Here is a 16,569-nt window from a genome sequence, read left to right on the forward strand (position 1 = left end):
TCGTGAACACTGTTGCAGGATAACGAAGGTGGCAGGGTAAGTCCGGTCATGAATGGTAATTCTTGCCGTGCAGATTCCAGTCGGCGTAATGAGGTGCCCTCCAGCGGTCCGAATTTGGGGGCTCTCCCATGCAGTCTTAACCTTCTTCAACTGGGCGGCGATGCGTCCACTCATTACGGAGTAATCGGCCCCTGTGTCGACTAAGGCAGTGACTGCGTGGCCGTCGAGAAGTACGTCAAGGTCGGTGGTTCTTTGTCTGGAGTTGCAGTTAGGTCGTGGCGTCGGATCACGGCTGCGTCGTGTTGAACTGAAGCTGGAACGTCGCTTCGTCAAGTCGTCTTTCGTCGGTGTAGTCTTGGCTTCCTGACTTCGTCGGGACGGCGGCGTGTCGTCATTAGGTCGTCGAGACGGTTTCTTCGTCGTCTTCGTCGGCGGCGGAGGATCTTCGTCAATTCGACGAACAGCAACCGCACCTCCATCGGTTGCTGCTTTTAGTTTTCCGGATATGGGCTCGCAGAGCGGCCCCGGGCTGGGCCGGTGTATGGTCGGTGCTGCGGCGACAGGTAGCGGCCTGGTGACGGCGAACGGGACGGTCGTCGAGGGCTCCACTGAGTAGCGGCGAGGTAATCGGCGATGTCACGAGGGCGTTCACCTTCCCTCGGGCGCTGTGCGTTCACGGCGAAGCCTCGCAATCCCAGGTCGCGGTATGGGCATCGGCGGTACACGTGCCCGGCTTCGCCGCAGTGGTAGCAGAGCGGGCGGTGGTCGGGGGCGCGCCAAATGTCCGTCTTCCTCGCGTAGGCGCGCTGGGCGACGGGTGGGCGTGCTGGCGGCGGCGGCGATGGACGACGGAATTGCGGCGTTACAGGGACCTGGCGTTGTCGCGGAGGGGGAGCTTGACGGCGTGCGATGGCGGCGTAAGTCATCGCTTCTGGCTGGGGCTGCGGTAATTGTGGTTGCACCTCAGGAACTCCTAGCGATCGGTGCACCTCTTTATTTATTTATTTACAAATACTGCTGTCTCAGTTTCTGAGACATAGCAGGAGTGAGTACAGAGTAACAATAAAAAAAATACAATTTCAGGTACGTTTAACAAAATTCACCAGAATACTAGAAAACATTACCAGAATGCATAATTACGCAATTCTTTTTCAAAATCCTCAGTACCGAGTCTGCGCATATATATCTGCGCATATATATCTTCTTTCACGACGTCGGCGATCGAGGCCACTTGAGGCTGCGATGATGGCAAGACCTTGCGCAGTTCTTCGCGCACGATGGCCCTGATGGTCTCGCATAAATCGTCCGTGGCCAGTGATTGAATTCCGGAGTAGCTTGTTGGCTTGGTGCGTCGGTCAAATTGCCGGTTCCGCAATTCCAGAGTCTTCTCGATGCTCGTCGCCTCACGAAGAAACTCGTCGACGGTCTTCGGTGGACTTCTTACCATACCGGCGAAAAGTTCCTCCTTTACGCCACGCATCAGTAGACGTACTTTCTTCTCCTCGGACATTTCTGGGTTGGCGTGGCGGAACAGACGGCTCATTTCCTCAGTGAAAATCGCGATCGTCTCATTCGGCAGCTGCGCTCTTGTCTCCAGTACAGCTTGGGCTCGTTGTTTTCGCACGACGCTTTGAAATGTTTTCAGGAAGCCGCTTCGGAAGAGGTCCCACGTCGTCAAGGTGGCTTCTCGATTCTCGAACCACGTCTTGGCGGCGTCCTCCAATGCGAAATAGACATGTCGTAGCTTGTCGTCGCTTGCCCAGTTGTTAAACGTAGCGACCCTCTCATACGTTTCCAGGCAGGTTTCCGGGTCCTCAAATGTGGAACGCGGAACGTCGGTGGTTCCCTGGGCTGCTGCAGGACGATGGGGGACGCTGGGGCTGCCATTGCGGTTGCCTTGGCCACAATCTTCTTGGTCTTCTCAGGTAGAAGTCCGTGCTCCGGGGGCAGCTGTTGAAGACGGCGGCTTGCTCGGTGGTCCGGGATTACGTTGGTGTTCTGTTCGCGGTCTGGGCTGGGATCACGGCTTGTCGGGGGCGTCCTGTACATGGACGAAAAGCACCTCCACCAGATGTCACGTGGTAGTGACGGTGAAGAAAGAAGCAATAACACAGTAGCAATACTGTGAACGAGAAAACTAACTTTTATTGGGCGAACCTGTGCCCACAAAAACAGGCTACACTTATAGCACAACGATAGCGGCGAACACGGTCGGCGATCGTCGGAAAAACTGATCAGCGGGTCAAGCGCGTCGGCTTTTATAGATCAGTCGTCGAATGTTCCAGATTACCTGATGGGACCCGCGTGTCTTCCACAAAGTTCTACACCATTCACCTCCACCAGATGTCACGTGGTAGTGACGGTGAAGAAAGAAGCAATAACACAGTAGCAATACTGTGAACGAGAAAACTAACTTTTATTGGGCGAACCTGTGCCCACAATATATATATATATATATATATATATATATATATATATATATATATATATATATATATATATATATATATATATATTGTGGGCACAGGTTCGCCCAATAATATATATATATATATATACATATATATATATTGACGCGTTAGTTCTATACAGAAGACGACAACAACGACGCACTCCGTCTAGTGGGTGGCTGATATTGGGCGATGACGAAGAAGACGTGCCTCTGTTCCGTTTGTTTTTGAGCAGGTTGTCCTGTTGTTCTTGAAGAACGTCTCTCTGTCCGCGTTGTACCGCGACAGTGATGGACGCGCTGGGTACTGAGCTCGCCTGATGCTCCGGAGTCGTTCTGGTAGTCGTTCATCTAGCCCGAACGCATGGTCACCAGTTACGACAACCACGTAGTGCTTTAGTCGTCGACTGCTAGGTCTTGGCCTGGAATTCTCCCCTCTTCATCCACCTCTCTCCGGGATCTGCACACATCTCGCAATGGCCGAAACTAGCCCAGCGCAAGCACCCCAAAGTAGGCGGTTTCCCAGTCCACAACAGGTAACCGTTCTGCATCAGCTGGTGCCCGATCGCTATCGCGGTGCAGTCTTCGAAGACATTGAAGACTGGCTTGACAAGTATGAACGCGTCGCACAGATTAACCAGTGGTCTGAGCAACAAAACTCTCCCACGTCTATTTCGCTTTTGACGACAGTGGCGGTACTTGGTACAAGTACCGTGAAGCTAGCCTAACGACATGGAATGACTTTCGGCAGAAGATCACGGATGCATTTGCAAGTGCCAACCGACGCGACCGCGCCCAGCAGATGATGGAGCTACGGGTGCAGTAACCTAATGGGTCGGTCACAATGTTCGCCGAGGACATGGCCCACCTCTTTCGTAAAGCCGACCCGAACATGACCGAATATAGCAAGTTACGCTATCTCATGCGAGGTATAAAAGAGCAGTTGTTCACGGGGTTTCTGCGGAATCCACCAGTCACCGTCCCTGATTTTATCAAAGAGGCTACGGCTATTGAGCGGGCCCTTCATGAACGGTGCAGGCAGTACGATCGACTGTCCACCAGCAGTACAATCCATGCCGCCGCAGAGACTGCCGAATATCAGAATTCCTTGCGTGAATTGGCCAGAGAGCTTGTCAGAGAGGAAGTGCAAAAGACTCTGACGCCGACATTCGATAGACCGGTAGCATCAATCGCCGAAGAAGTGCGCGACGAAATCTGGCAGGCGTTTTAGGCAGCCGATCTTCAAGATCGCCAGCGTCCCATGACTTACGCCGCCGCTGTCCGATCTCCACCACCCGTCACAACCACACCGCTGTACCACCAGCCTGCGACAGCAGCTCCTTGGTCACCGCCGCGAGAGGAGGCTTCGAGGCAGGCACCCGTTATGCCACTGCAATCACACCACCAGCCGTTGTTCGCCGCGTCTTGGTCAAAGCCGCAAAACGACGCTATGGGACGGCCGCAATTTCGGAGAACCGACGTATGGCGCACCGTCGATAGGCGACCAGTTTGTTTTCACTGCGGAGGCGCCGGTCATATTTCGCGTAGTGGCTGCCATCGCGACACATCATTTCGACCTCATCATCCGTGGTCCTATAGTCGACTTGCAAATAACCATTGTATGGTACGCAGCGACGACGTTGCTTTTCGGGACCTCCAATAGCGCACCCGAATGACGAGTCCATGCCCAATGATAGGTATTTCAGCGGTCGGTCGCGCTCTCCAACCCCTCCACGTCAGATGGCTCTACCTACTGGACGTACTTTTGCTCACCTCCGAGGACGAATGTCACTCAGCCCACGCCGGAGAACCTGAAGGCGGCGACCTCTGGGGGTAAGGTTGCAGGACCGCCGCAAGACAATAAAAAGCCCCCAACACTGCCGCTGCAGAACGCTGTGAAACCGAAAAACACCGAAGAAATTGTGAGCGTCGAAATTGATGTTTTCGTGGACCGGCAGCCGGTGACAACGTTAGTCTATACTGGTGCCGACTTCTCTATGATGAGTCAGGAACTCGTCCGCCGCCTGAAGAAAGCAAAGACGCCACTGACGGGACATCACATAAGGACGGCAGGCACCCAATTTCTGATGCCTCCTGGAAGATGCACTTATAGAAATAATATCGCGGATTCTTCTTTCATGGCCGCTTTCATCGTTCTTCCCGTGTGCTGTAAAAATTTGATTATTGGAATGGGTTTTGTGAAAGAATATGGCGCCGTAATTAACATCCCGGATCGCATGGTGACCTTGTATAAGCGTTCTTGTTTAGTCCATTGCTTATCGCCGCAACACCACTTCTTTCATCAAACAGAAGACGACGTTGCCATCCCACCTCAATCTTGTACCCTTCTTTCGGTAACATGTGACGTACCGTTTCATTGCGAAGGCTTTGCCGACCAAATAACCACGTTGTTTTTCACTCATGGTATTTTGGTTGCACGAGGAATCGTAAATGTCACCGAAGGGCGCACGAACCTGTTGCTGACAAATTTTAACACAGAGTGACGGCACCTTCTAAAGGGCAGGCTGTGGCTTATTTTGATGATGTTGCGGATGTCCGCGACTGCTGTTCACTACTCGAAGAAGCGCCTACGCAAGTCCCAGCTCCTGTACTTGACGTCAGCACTGCTTTGTCGCCGCAAGAAAGAGAGCGGCTTCTTACGCTACTGGCCAAATTCAGCAACTACTTTGCGTCGACGTCCAGCTTCTGTCGGACACCTCTAACAAAGCACCAAATAATTACATAGGATACGGGAAGACCAACTCACCAAAACCCTTATCCTGTTGCTCCCAGAGAACGTGAAGCCATACAACAAGTGGCAAACATGCTTGAAGACGACGTGACCTAACCATCAATGAGTCCCTGGGCATCTCCTGTAGTTATAATCAACGAAAAAGACCGCAGCTTGCGTTTCTGTGAGGACTACCGAAAACTAAATCAGGTGACAAAGTCGTGTAGCCGCTTCCTCGTAAAGACGATCCACTCGACAGGCTTTGACACGCACGTTGCTTCTCTTCAATGGATTTAAAAAGCGGATATTGGCAAATCGAGGTAGACCCGAGAGACCGTGAAAAAACTGCTTTTGTGACACCAGACGGCCTATATGTAATTAAGGTCTTGCCTTTCGGCTTGTGTTCTGCCCTTGCTACGTTCCGACGCCTTATGGACACTGTGCTTTCAGATCTGAAGTGAAAAACCTACTTAGTGTACCTCGACGACGTCATCGCGTTCTCCGCGACATTTGAAGAACACCTTGAACGGCTTGAAGCGGTTCTGCAGTCCATCCGGTCCACCGGCCTTGCCTTGAAACCGGAGAAGTGCCACTTTGGCATTGAGGAACTACATTTTCTTGGTCGCAGTCGTCAGCCATGCAGGTGCCCCCTGGATCCTGAAAAAATTGCCGCCGTCGCACAGTTTCCCATACCATCCGATAAAAAAGGCAGTTAGGCGCGTCCTCCGCCTCTGTGCCTATTAGTGGCGGTTTATTGCAGACTTTGCTCACATTGCGTCGCCGTTAACTCGCCTCAGACGTGTCGTTGCTTTTGCATGGGGCGGCGAAGAGCAAGGTGCATACAACGACTTCTGGCAACGTCTCCAGCCACCTCAAGTGCTTACTCACGTTAATGAGACCGCTCCTACATTGCTCCACACTGATGCCAGCAATGTTGGCTTAGGAGCTGTTCTTGTGCAGCGGCGGGACGACACAGAAAGAGTGCTTGCATATGAAAGCAAAACACTCTCACGCACAGAGCTTATTACTCCACAACCGAGAAAGAATGACTCGCCGGAGTATGGGGGGTTATAAAATTTCGCCCATATTTGTATGGTCGGCTCTTCACTGTTTACAGGGACCACCATTGACTATGTGGTTGACAAACCTTAAAGGGACACTAGAAGTTACTATGAAGTCAAGTTAAAGTGATAAATCAATCCTCCGGAACGTCTAAGGCGTCAATATAATCGAGAACAGAACTTTAGTAACCGAGAAATTGACGAAAATGCATGACACAATTTGAGACTCCCCAGCGATATTCCGGCCCGATGACGAAGCCACTGCTCATCATAATTTATGCCACTAGTACTCAACTACTCGTATTAAAAAGACAATTTCATTAGATTATAAGACGGAAGAAAATGCTGCTTGTCTACTTCGATTCTAAGAAAAACTAGAATTTTTTACGTTACCCTTGAGTAGTATGGGTGGCCGAAAGGTTTCGTTTTCGCTCGACTCTGCGCCGCGTGCGCTTTGTAGTTTCAGTTGTTTCGTTATCGCGTCGTGCTGCGCTGGTTCTGTTGGCTCGTGAAACTTGCATCTGGAAGAAGCAGTGAGAATGCCACGTCCGTGTGATGTTGGGATGCACGAAAGGTCCGCGGAACGTGGCCAATGGCATTTGCAGCGGCGAATCCAACGTTACTTATCACTGTGTGCCCACGAGTGAACCTCTCCGTTCGAAGTGGTGAAGCGCCGTACCTCTGCCATAGCTCGTTGGCAAAGAGCCGAAAAATCGCATAGTGTTCTCACTGCACTTTCGTCCAGAGGATTACGAGTTCAACGCCGACTTACTGAAGTCGTGTGGAGTGCCTTTCACTTTCCCGTAGCGCAGTTCCGCCGGTCTTGCCTGCATCCTCCGAAGCGCAAGAACAATTGCAGCTCGAAGACGGGGTGGTGAGTGCGGCATTTGGTTTTCCCGAAGGAAAAGCTGCAAATATGCAAATATGTACAGCCATGACATACAGTTGCCGTCGTGGTACGCAACGACGCCGGCAGCGCGAGCCCTCAGTAGCAGGTCACGTTGCTTGAATCGCTGAAGTCGAGCCCAGCATCGCGAGCCAATGTATCGTTGTCAGGGTCGTCCATTGCAACGAGCGTCGAAGTTGGCGTCATAAAATAAAGAACCAGCTTATCGTCGTGCGCTTTCCCTTTCGCGCTGCGGTCGGCTGTGTCTCTGCATACGCGTTTGCGTTTTGCGCAGTAAAGCCGTAGCGCCGTCTGCGGGCGCCGTTTTACTCACCGACGGCGCAACGTCGCTATGAGACCATGGCGTCACCACTCATAAATCGGAGGGCGAACGATTTTAACTGCGCTAGAGGTACGCGGACGCTTTAGAACGCATTTTCTCCTAATATAAGTCTCTTCTTCGCACGAAACAAGCGTTTCGAGGTTTTTGGGATGGTATTTCAACAGTACACGTTGACTTAATATTAACCGTTAGTGTCCCTTTAATTATCCTTCTGGGCGACTGGCGCGTTGGAGCCTAAGGCTGCAAGCGTTTGACATGACTGTCATGTAGAAGTCGGGGAAACGGCATACGGATGCTGACTGCCTATCTTGATCGCCGATAGACTCACCTGCTCCACCCAAAGAAAAATACTTGGCATTTCTTTGCCTTCTGGACACATCCGCCATCGCGCAATAACAACGGGACGACCCTAAGTTGCTTGAACTCATCAATTACTTAGAGGGTAGATCTGCCAAACCCCCTGGAGTTTTCACAAGAGCACTGGTGCTATTTTGTTTGCGAGCCGAAGTCTTTTACAAAAGAAAGTTTTATTCGACTGGGTCCCCCTATCTGCTTGTCATTCCTACAGCTCTTCGCACGGAAGTACTTCAAGCCTGTCCAAATGAGGTGACTTCTGGTCACTTAGGCTACACAAGAACGTTGGCCAGAGCGCAGCAAAGGTAGTACTGGCCGAGACGTACCACCACGGTGAAATATAACGCTCCCACTTGCCTCGACTGTCAGAGGCGCAGGTCACCTCCGTCGAAACCAGCCGGCCTCCTACAGCCCGTCCAGGCTCCTCGAAGACGATTTGATCAAATCGGAATGGATATTTTGGGCCCACTTCCTACTTCTACTGCAGGCAATCGCATTGTTATCATCGCACCCGCTATATCACACGTTACTCTGAAACAAAGGAATCCAGAGAAGCACAGCAGCCGAGGTGGCCCGCTTTTTCATTGAGCATGTCGTGTTGCGACACGGCGCACCAACCGTCGTCATAACAGGCCGAGGAACCGCATTCACGGCTGCACTTTTAGATCACGTCTTGCTGCTAAGTGCAACGGCTCATCGGAAGTCAACCGCCTACCATCCACAAACCAATGGATTAAGAGAGCACCTAAGCAATTGAAGACATGCTTTCAATGTACGTGGATGTCGAGCGAAAAAATTGGGATGACATCTTACCTTATACCACCTTTGCGTTTAACACGGCTAAACAAGAGGCGACGTGCATGACTCCGTTCACCATTGTTCACGGACGGGATGTACGAACGATGTTGGACGCGATGCTTCCACACGACTTTGACGACACTGACCCGGACGCCGATGGGTTTACCTAACGCGTAGAAGAAGCTCGGCAACTCGTGCGCTTGCAGGTCTGCCAGCAGCAAGACTACGACCCGGGCCCATGATATTTATTGTAGAATAGTAAGCTATAAAGTCGGCGACAGAGTGTGTTTTTGGACACTCATACGAAAACGAGGCCTCTCCGAGCAACTGTTAAGAGGATATTAACGCGATAGCGTTAAGGAGCTCGTGTCGCAGAAAAGCCGGTGTCGTCGGCGTCGGGTGTCGGCGGCCGCGGCGTTGACCGTGAGCGATAAATAACGGCAGGTACTTCATAAATAAAAAGCAACTTCCAAGATGGGCTGGGTGGGAATCGAACCAGGGTCTCCGGAGTGTGAGACGGAGACGCTACCACTCAGCCACGAATTTGATGCTTCCAAGCGGTACAAACGCGCCTGTAGTGAATGCGGTGTTGCCTTCGAAACGAGCCGTGGAAAGTTATACTGCAGTGTATACAGGTAATTATGAACATGTAACTTACAGAAGTCGCAATTACAAGAGTAGCGAAGTGCGTTTCCGCTGCATTTCTTCTGCGCTTTCCGCACACGTAGAGCCATCTTGCGGCAAACACAGAAGACCCCCTCCTCTCCATGTAGGGCGCTGCCTCGACAGATGGCGCGCCACGCCCGCATTGGAGCTGTGGAAGGACCGGTGCGAGGGAGGTCGTTGCCCGGACTCTCTCTCCCCTGACAACGCTTCGCCTTGCTCCCTCGGCAGAATCCAGCGTCCTTCCTTTCTTTAGATCGCTATCTGTCTATCTCTCTGCCCGTGCCGATCACGACGTTTGGCTGGCGTGCATCATTCATTTCCCCCTACGAGATACCGAGTTCTTCGGTTCGTTCCGCTTGCTCAGGCGCACGTTTCGTTGCTGCGCCGAACGCCGCGTTGCTCGACCATATGGCTCGACGCTCACCGCGTCCGATGCGGGGCGCCTTGTAAGTGATGGCTGTCCTGTAGCCCATTGTCTTACACCCCTTGGCGGGTCGACGGGAACGCTGTCGCGTTCCACTCTTGAAGGCGAAGCTTAAGCGTCCTCCAATTTTTTTGTACCTTATCGAGTACTGAGCGGGCTTGGCGGCACCGTTCGGCGCACGATGTTAAACTTCGTGCTCTTCTTTGTCAAGGTGCTCGTGTATGTACGCTGGCCAAGCAATGGCACCTTGCAGTTGCTCTTGGATTACCACAGTTCGACAAGCAGCTATCAACCGGTGATGCCTCACCCGATAGTCAACCTGATGCCTCTACGGACACCATCGCATCACGAGGAAGCGCTGCAGATAACTTCCCGACTGGACCCGCCCTTTGGATTACCAGCGGCATCGATAACATCGTGGGAAACGCTTAAAAACCTAGAACAGTGGCACGGACAGGCCAGTGGGCTTGGCGGCACCGTTCGGCGCACGATGTTAAACTTCATGCTCTTCTTTGTCCAGGTTAGTGACTAATGGTATTTCTCCAATTGCATAAAAAGCAACTGCGTACGCATTATTGTGCCCACAGTGCCTGCTATCTTATTGCTACGAGTCGTTCTGTGCTGTCCAATTGCTTTTACAACTTAGAGGTGATGTCGAGAAGAATCCTGGTCCAGATAAGCTGGACCAAATTCTTGCCATGGTCACTTCAATTAAGACTTCACAGGCTACTCTAGAAAGTTGACTCGAGAGTGTACGTCAAAGGTTAACGCAAGTAGAAACTGCATTGTCTACATTAAGACAATACCACGAAAAAGTCGATGAGTGCGTAGCAACAGTCAAAGCGATGCGCGCAGATGTGAACCAAATTAACAACAAAATCTGTGATTTAGAAAATCACAGTCGAAGAAATAAAATCGTGGTATACGGCTTGAAAGAAACCGTACGGGAAGATTACGCAACACTTGAACAAAAAGTTGTGAAGGGCATTATCAGGGATATATTGGGCGTTGAGGTACGTTCACTGGAGCGTATTCACAGACTTGGCTCTAATAAACAAAATCGAGCGCGTCCTGTAATCTTGCGCTTTTACGATTTCAAAGAAAAACTTTCAATCTTGCGCAATGCTTTCAAGCTGAAAGGTAGTTCGCTATCATTATCGGAAGATTACTCTGCCGATGTTCGCGAGAGGCGTAGAAAGCTATGGCAGTCAGCCAAAGCTAATCGTGCAAATGGTCATAAAGTTACGCTTGTATTTGACAAACTTAAGGTAAGCGACGAGCTATACGTGTGGAATGATCGCGAAAGTAAGCGAGTCCAAGTTGGGCGGGCAAATCCAGACATTGACACGGGGCGTAGTGGTACGACCGCCTGACGGAATGAAAATCATGCCTCGTTTTCGTTGCTTTGTTTCAATACCCGTAGTATCGTTAATAAAGTTGATAAATGTGAAGAATTATTACTACTGTACTGTCCAGACGTTATCATCATCACAGAAAACTGGCTCCGTCCTGAAATTCATGATTCAGAAGTAGTCCCCTCCTCGTATACATTGTTACGCACAGATCGTGACGGGCGAGGAGGCGTGGAGGTGGAGTGGCTATTGCAATAAAAAAGTACCTACCCTTCCAAAGAGAAATAGGCATAGCAAATCAGGAGAGTACATGGTGTAGGGTTAAACTTAATGAAAACTCGCTCTTAATAGGCGCTATTTATAGATGTCCAGGCGCGCCAGATGAATATCTAGCACAAGTGCATGACTACCTACAGAGCGTGACAAACTCACGAACTAAGATAATGCTAACAGGGGATTTCAACTTACCGGACATAAATTGAGAAGACCTAATGGTGGGCACGAAAGGAAAGCAGAGTTCTGAGCAACTTTTGGATATAATGTTCAGTTTTTGTTTATCTCAAATTGTCAAAGAACCCACACGTGTGCAGGGAGACACGTCGTCACTGCTAGACTTGGCTCTCGTGTCAGGATCATTATCAACAAGTATTAGCATAGCTGATGGTATCTCGGATCATAAGATTTTAGTGTCGACAGTAAGCAACACAAATATGGGCCCAAACGGTTATACTAACCCCTGGCGTATTGAAATTAAAGACTACAACCAGACTGCCGATGAAAGCGTAATAGATTACTTAGAGCAGGCACTAGATAATTTTTCAGTTGAGTCTTTCGGCACTGTTAATGAGCTGTGGGTGAAATTAAATGAAGCTATCGTGCACTGTGAAAAAAACCCTCATACCTACAAAACTAAAGAGAATAGGGAATAGGTCTCCTTGGATAACACGCCACATAATCAACCTTAAACGGAAATTAAAAACAAGGAATAAGAGGAATACCTACGCAGACATACGTGAACTTTCGCAGACGCTACAATCGGAGATCAGAACTGCGAGAAATAAATTCTTTTCAAATACCCTAGTGAACTTCATGCAGAACCAACCACAAAAGTTCTGGAGGTATCTATCGAAGCCAGAGGATCGTGCTAGTAACTTGGAAATCAATGGCTCTCTTGTAACAAATGAAAGCACTGTAGCAAATACATTTAATAATTATTTTAAATCGGTATTCACTCGTTCACATGTAATAAGCACATCCTTGGCTAAACCTGCCGTCGTTATGCCAGAGCTTCTGATAAGAGAGTCAGTCGTGTTGAACTTGCTTTCACAAATTGATACCAAGAAAGCGCCCGGTCCTGATGACATATCTAACACGTTTCCGAGACGATATGCACAACAGTTAACACCCTTCTTACACACCATATTCACCGAGTCGACTGGTACAGCCACGTTACCTGCGGACTGGTTATGCGCGAAGGTTGCTCCTATTCACAAAGAAGAAAAAAAAACACTGGTAGAAAAATATTGGCGGATATCACTTACAAGTTACTGTTACAAATTACTCGAGCATATAGATAACAAAGTAATCATAACACACTTAGAACAAAATAATTTATTATGCCCAATGCAACATGGTTTTAGAAAAAGGTTATCTACAGTAACACAACTTTTAGAGATTACAAAAAACTTCGCTTCAGCAGTTAATGATAGGTCACAAATCGATGCTATATTCATTGATTTTTCAAAAGCATTTGATCGCGTTATACATCCTAAATTAATTGAGAAACTTAGGTGTGTTGGAATAGAACCAAAAGTATTAGTCTGGATCATTGCGTATCTGTCGAATCGTACACAATATGTGACCATTAATAATAGTAAGTCTGATTTACTTGAGGTATACTCCGGAGTACCAGAGGGATCAGTGTTAGGGCCACTATTATTTCTTATTTATATCAATGGCGTTGCTAATTGTGTTGAAGCAGGCGTGAAAGTTCGGTTATTAGCTGATGACCTGTGTGCGTGATGCTGAGGAACAGAAGCTCCTAAATGCCTCAGATAAAATTACTCAATGGTGTGTAGCCTGGGGCATGGAAATTAACGTCAGAAAAACTTTTTGCTTTATCAAGATTGCATAAAAATAGATAAACACGTCCACTTGAAGCCACTACATCGTCATTCCTGTAGCAAGTGCCATGATAAACATATCAGGCAATACGTCACACGCTGCAACACGTTCAAATTTTCATTTTTTTCCTGCTACCATTGAAATATGGAACGCTTTGCCCCGGGAAATTACCGGTATGAATAGCGTAGGGAAATTTGTGGAAAGGGTAGAAGGATACCTTCTTATGCTATAACATGGACGTGTTATACTTGGTTATATTATGTCTACTTATGTTTTATGCTTACTTATGAGGCTTACGATTTGTTTGTTATCGGTTGTATCGGATTTTGTATCGATTGCGGTTGTATCGGTTATGATTACTGATGTATAGTTGATAAATTGTACTCCTACGTGTACCGACCCGTCCACTCCCTGTAATGGCCTGTATAAGGCTGACAGTAATTTTCAAATAAATAAATAAATAAATAAATAAATAAATAAATAAATAAATAAATAAATAAATAAATAAATAGCATTGCGGCGACTCAGTGATGCCACGTAGGAGGTCGTTCCCGACAGTCTCAATTGTACGCAGCGCCGCACACACTGTTCTGAACTCCTGCACGTTGTCCGCATGAAGCCGTATGTGCGCGAATAACTATGCCAGAGACCCTTACTTCCACCAGCGACATTTCTGGTTTAGCATCGGGGCGATGCTCTTTTAGGGGGGGGGACAGATGACGCGTGTATTCTATGCAGAAGACAACGACGATGGGGGCATTAACTGACTCCGTCTAGTGGGTGGCTGAGATTGGGCGAGGACGGAGAAGACGTGCCTCTGTTCTGTTTGTTTTTGAATAGGTTCTCCTGTTGTTCTTGAGCAGCGTCTCCCTGGCTCCTGTCCGCGTTGTACCGCGACAATATATATATATATATATATATATATATATATATATATATATATATATATATATATATATATATATATATATATATATATATATATATATATATCTTTGTAGCGAAGAAGAGGAACACTATACAAGGCGCTCTCCAGCGCTGTTCCCAGTAAACGCCGCGCGTGCTGACTGTCCGTGCCCTGCTCTAATGGTCGGTCCCAAACACGTGACTAATAAACGCCTTTACAGGTGGTGGAGGTTGCTTCGGCCGACAACTTCAACTTTGAATTTAGATCCCGCACCCTACGCTCAAGAGTGCCTCAAGACGCATCCCAGCAAATGCTTTGGAAAGCACCCATGGCAGACGCCGTTCGGGCGAAGACAGCTTTTGCCACCCCCGACGGCTCATACGATTTTAACTTAATACCTTTTTGGGTTTTGTAATGCACCCTCGAAATTTGAGCGCATGATGGACACACGTCTGCGCGACTTCAAGTGGCACACGGGCTTGTGCTATCTTGACGGCGTTGCTGTTTTTTGCTCCACACTTCACCACGAATCTCCAGCGGCTCCGGTCTGTTTTAACATGTTTCACAAACGCAGGGCTACAACTGAACCTCAAGAAGGGTCGATTTCTTGCTAGGCAGCTGCTAATTCTAGGTTACGTCGTATCCAAGAATGGAATTCTCCCCGATCCAGCGAAACTACGGGTCGTCGCCGAATTCCTTAAGCCAACGTCCGTCAAAGAAATGCGCTCTTTCATCAGTCTGTGTTCCTACTTCTGACGCTTCATTCGTAATTTCACTGCCATCGCATCGCCGCTGATGAACCTACATAGGAGCAACATGGAAAGCCTCGTCTGACTTCGTGTGATGAGGCTATTACAAAGCTCCATCGTTTGATAATGTCTTCGCCAATTTTGCGCCATTACGACCCGATAGCCCCTACCGAGATCCATACAGATACCAAGCGGTGTTGGCCTTGGCGCTGTTCTTGGGCAGCGCTAAGAGGCGTTTCTTGAATATATCGTGGCTTATGCAAGTCGTACGCTTACGAAATCTGAGACCAATTACACTATGACGGAAAATGAATGCTTGGCCTTCTTCTGGACTGTCATTAAGTTCAGGCTTTATTTTTATGGCCGCCCATTTAATGTGGTCACGGACCGCTATGCATTATTTTGGCGTCGTCCTTGAAGATCCCTCAGGCCATTTTGCCCGATGGACACCTTGCCTGCAGGATTACGATATCTGCGTGCTGTGCCGCCGCGGGAGCGAGCATTCTGACGCCGACGTCCTCTCCCGCTCTCCCTTGCCTGACAATAATGCGTGCTGCTCACTACCCCACTTTACAGTTTCTTCGCTCGACCGTACCAACATCGTGCCTGAGTAGCACAAGGACCATTGGATTACATCATTTATAGACTTGCTTTCTTGTTCATCAGCACCACCAAACAGTCGCACGCTGCGTCGTCCAGCTCACCACTTCGTATTCGCGACAAGGTGCATCACCGACGCAATTATAAGCCCAACGGGCACCACTGGTTATTAGTCGTACCTCGCGTCCACCGTTCCGACATATGCGCAGGTTGCCACACCAAACCACAGTGCGCAAACTCGGAAGATTTCGAAACTTATCAGCGCCTTCGACAGTGGCGAGGGATGTACAGCTACATTCAGAAAATCGTTCGCCCTTACCCCGATTGTCAGCGCCCAGAAGTCTCCACCCCTCCTCTCACTAGGCGGTCTGCAATCTCTACCTTACCCTACTCGGCCGTTGGGGCGCGTCGACATTGATGTGTATGGACCCCTTCCCCTGACATCTGCTGGAAACCGCTGGGTCGTTGGGGTGGTTGATCACCTCACGGGATACTAAAAAATTGCTGCCCACCCGGAAGCGCGATGTTGCCTCCTTCCTGCTTCATCGATTCATCCTGCGTCATGAACCATCCGAGGAACTGCTCAGTGATCGCGGACGTGTCTTTCTATCTGAAGTACTGGAAGCCATTCTTAAAAAGTGTCACGTTTTCAAGCACAACAGCGGCGTGCCATCCTCAAACCAATGGCCTTACAAAACGCAACAACCGTCCGCTCGGCAACATGCTTGCAATGGATGTCGCCTCCGACCATACAAATCAGGACGTCATTCTTCCCTTGGTAGCCTATGCGTACAACATCGCTTCTCAGAGCGCAACCGGCTTTTCACCCCTTTTCTTACTGTACGATAGGCACCCGTCGCACACCATCGGCACAATTCTACCATACCGACCAGACGCATATGAATGTACGCTCATTTCGGCCACGGCAAGACGTGCTGCAGTGCGTCGCGATCTCACGTGGGAATGTACCTCCAACGACGAAGAGCACCAGAAGTGCACTCGCGGAGACAGCACCTCTGCACCCACCTTCCTTCCTGGAGCGCTTCTGTGGCCTCTATCTATCTTTATTAGTTAGAAGTGCCATCGAAAGGTTCCCGCTCTGAGGCGACAGTATTGTGCCGCCTG

This window comes from Dermacentor albipictus, chromosome 3 (genome assembly GCF_038994185.2).
Source record: "Dermacentor albipictus isolate Rhodes 1998 colony chromosome 3, USDA_Dalb.pri_finalv2, whole genome shotgun sequence".
NCBI classification, from domain to species: domain Eukaryota; kingdom Metazoa; phylum Arthropoda; class Arachnida; order Ixodida; family Ixodidae; genus Dermacentor; species Dermacentor albipictus.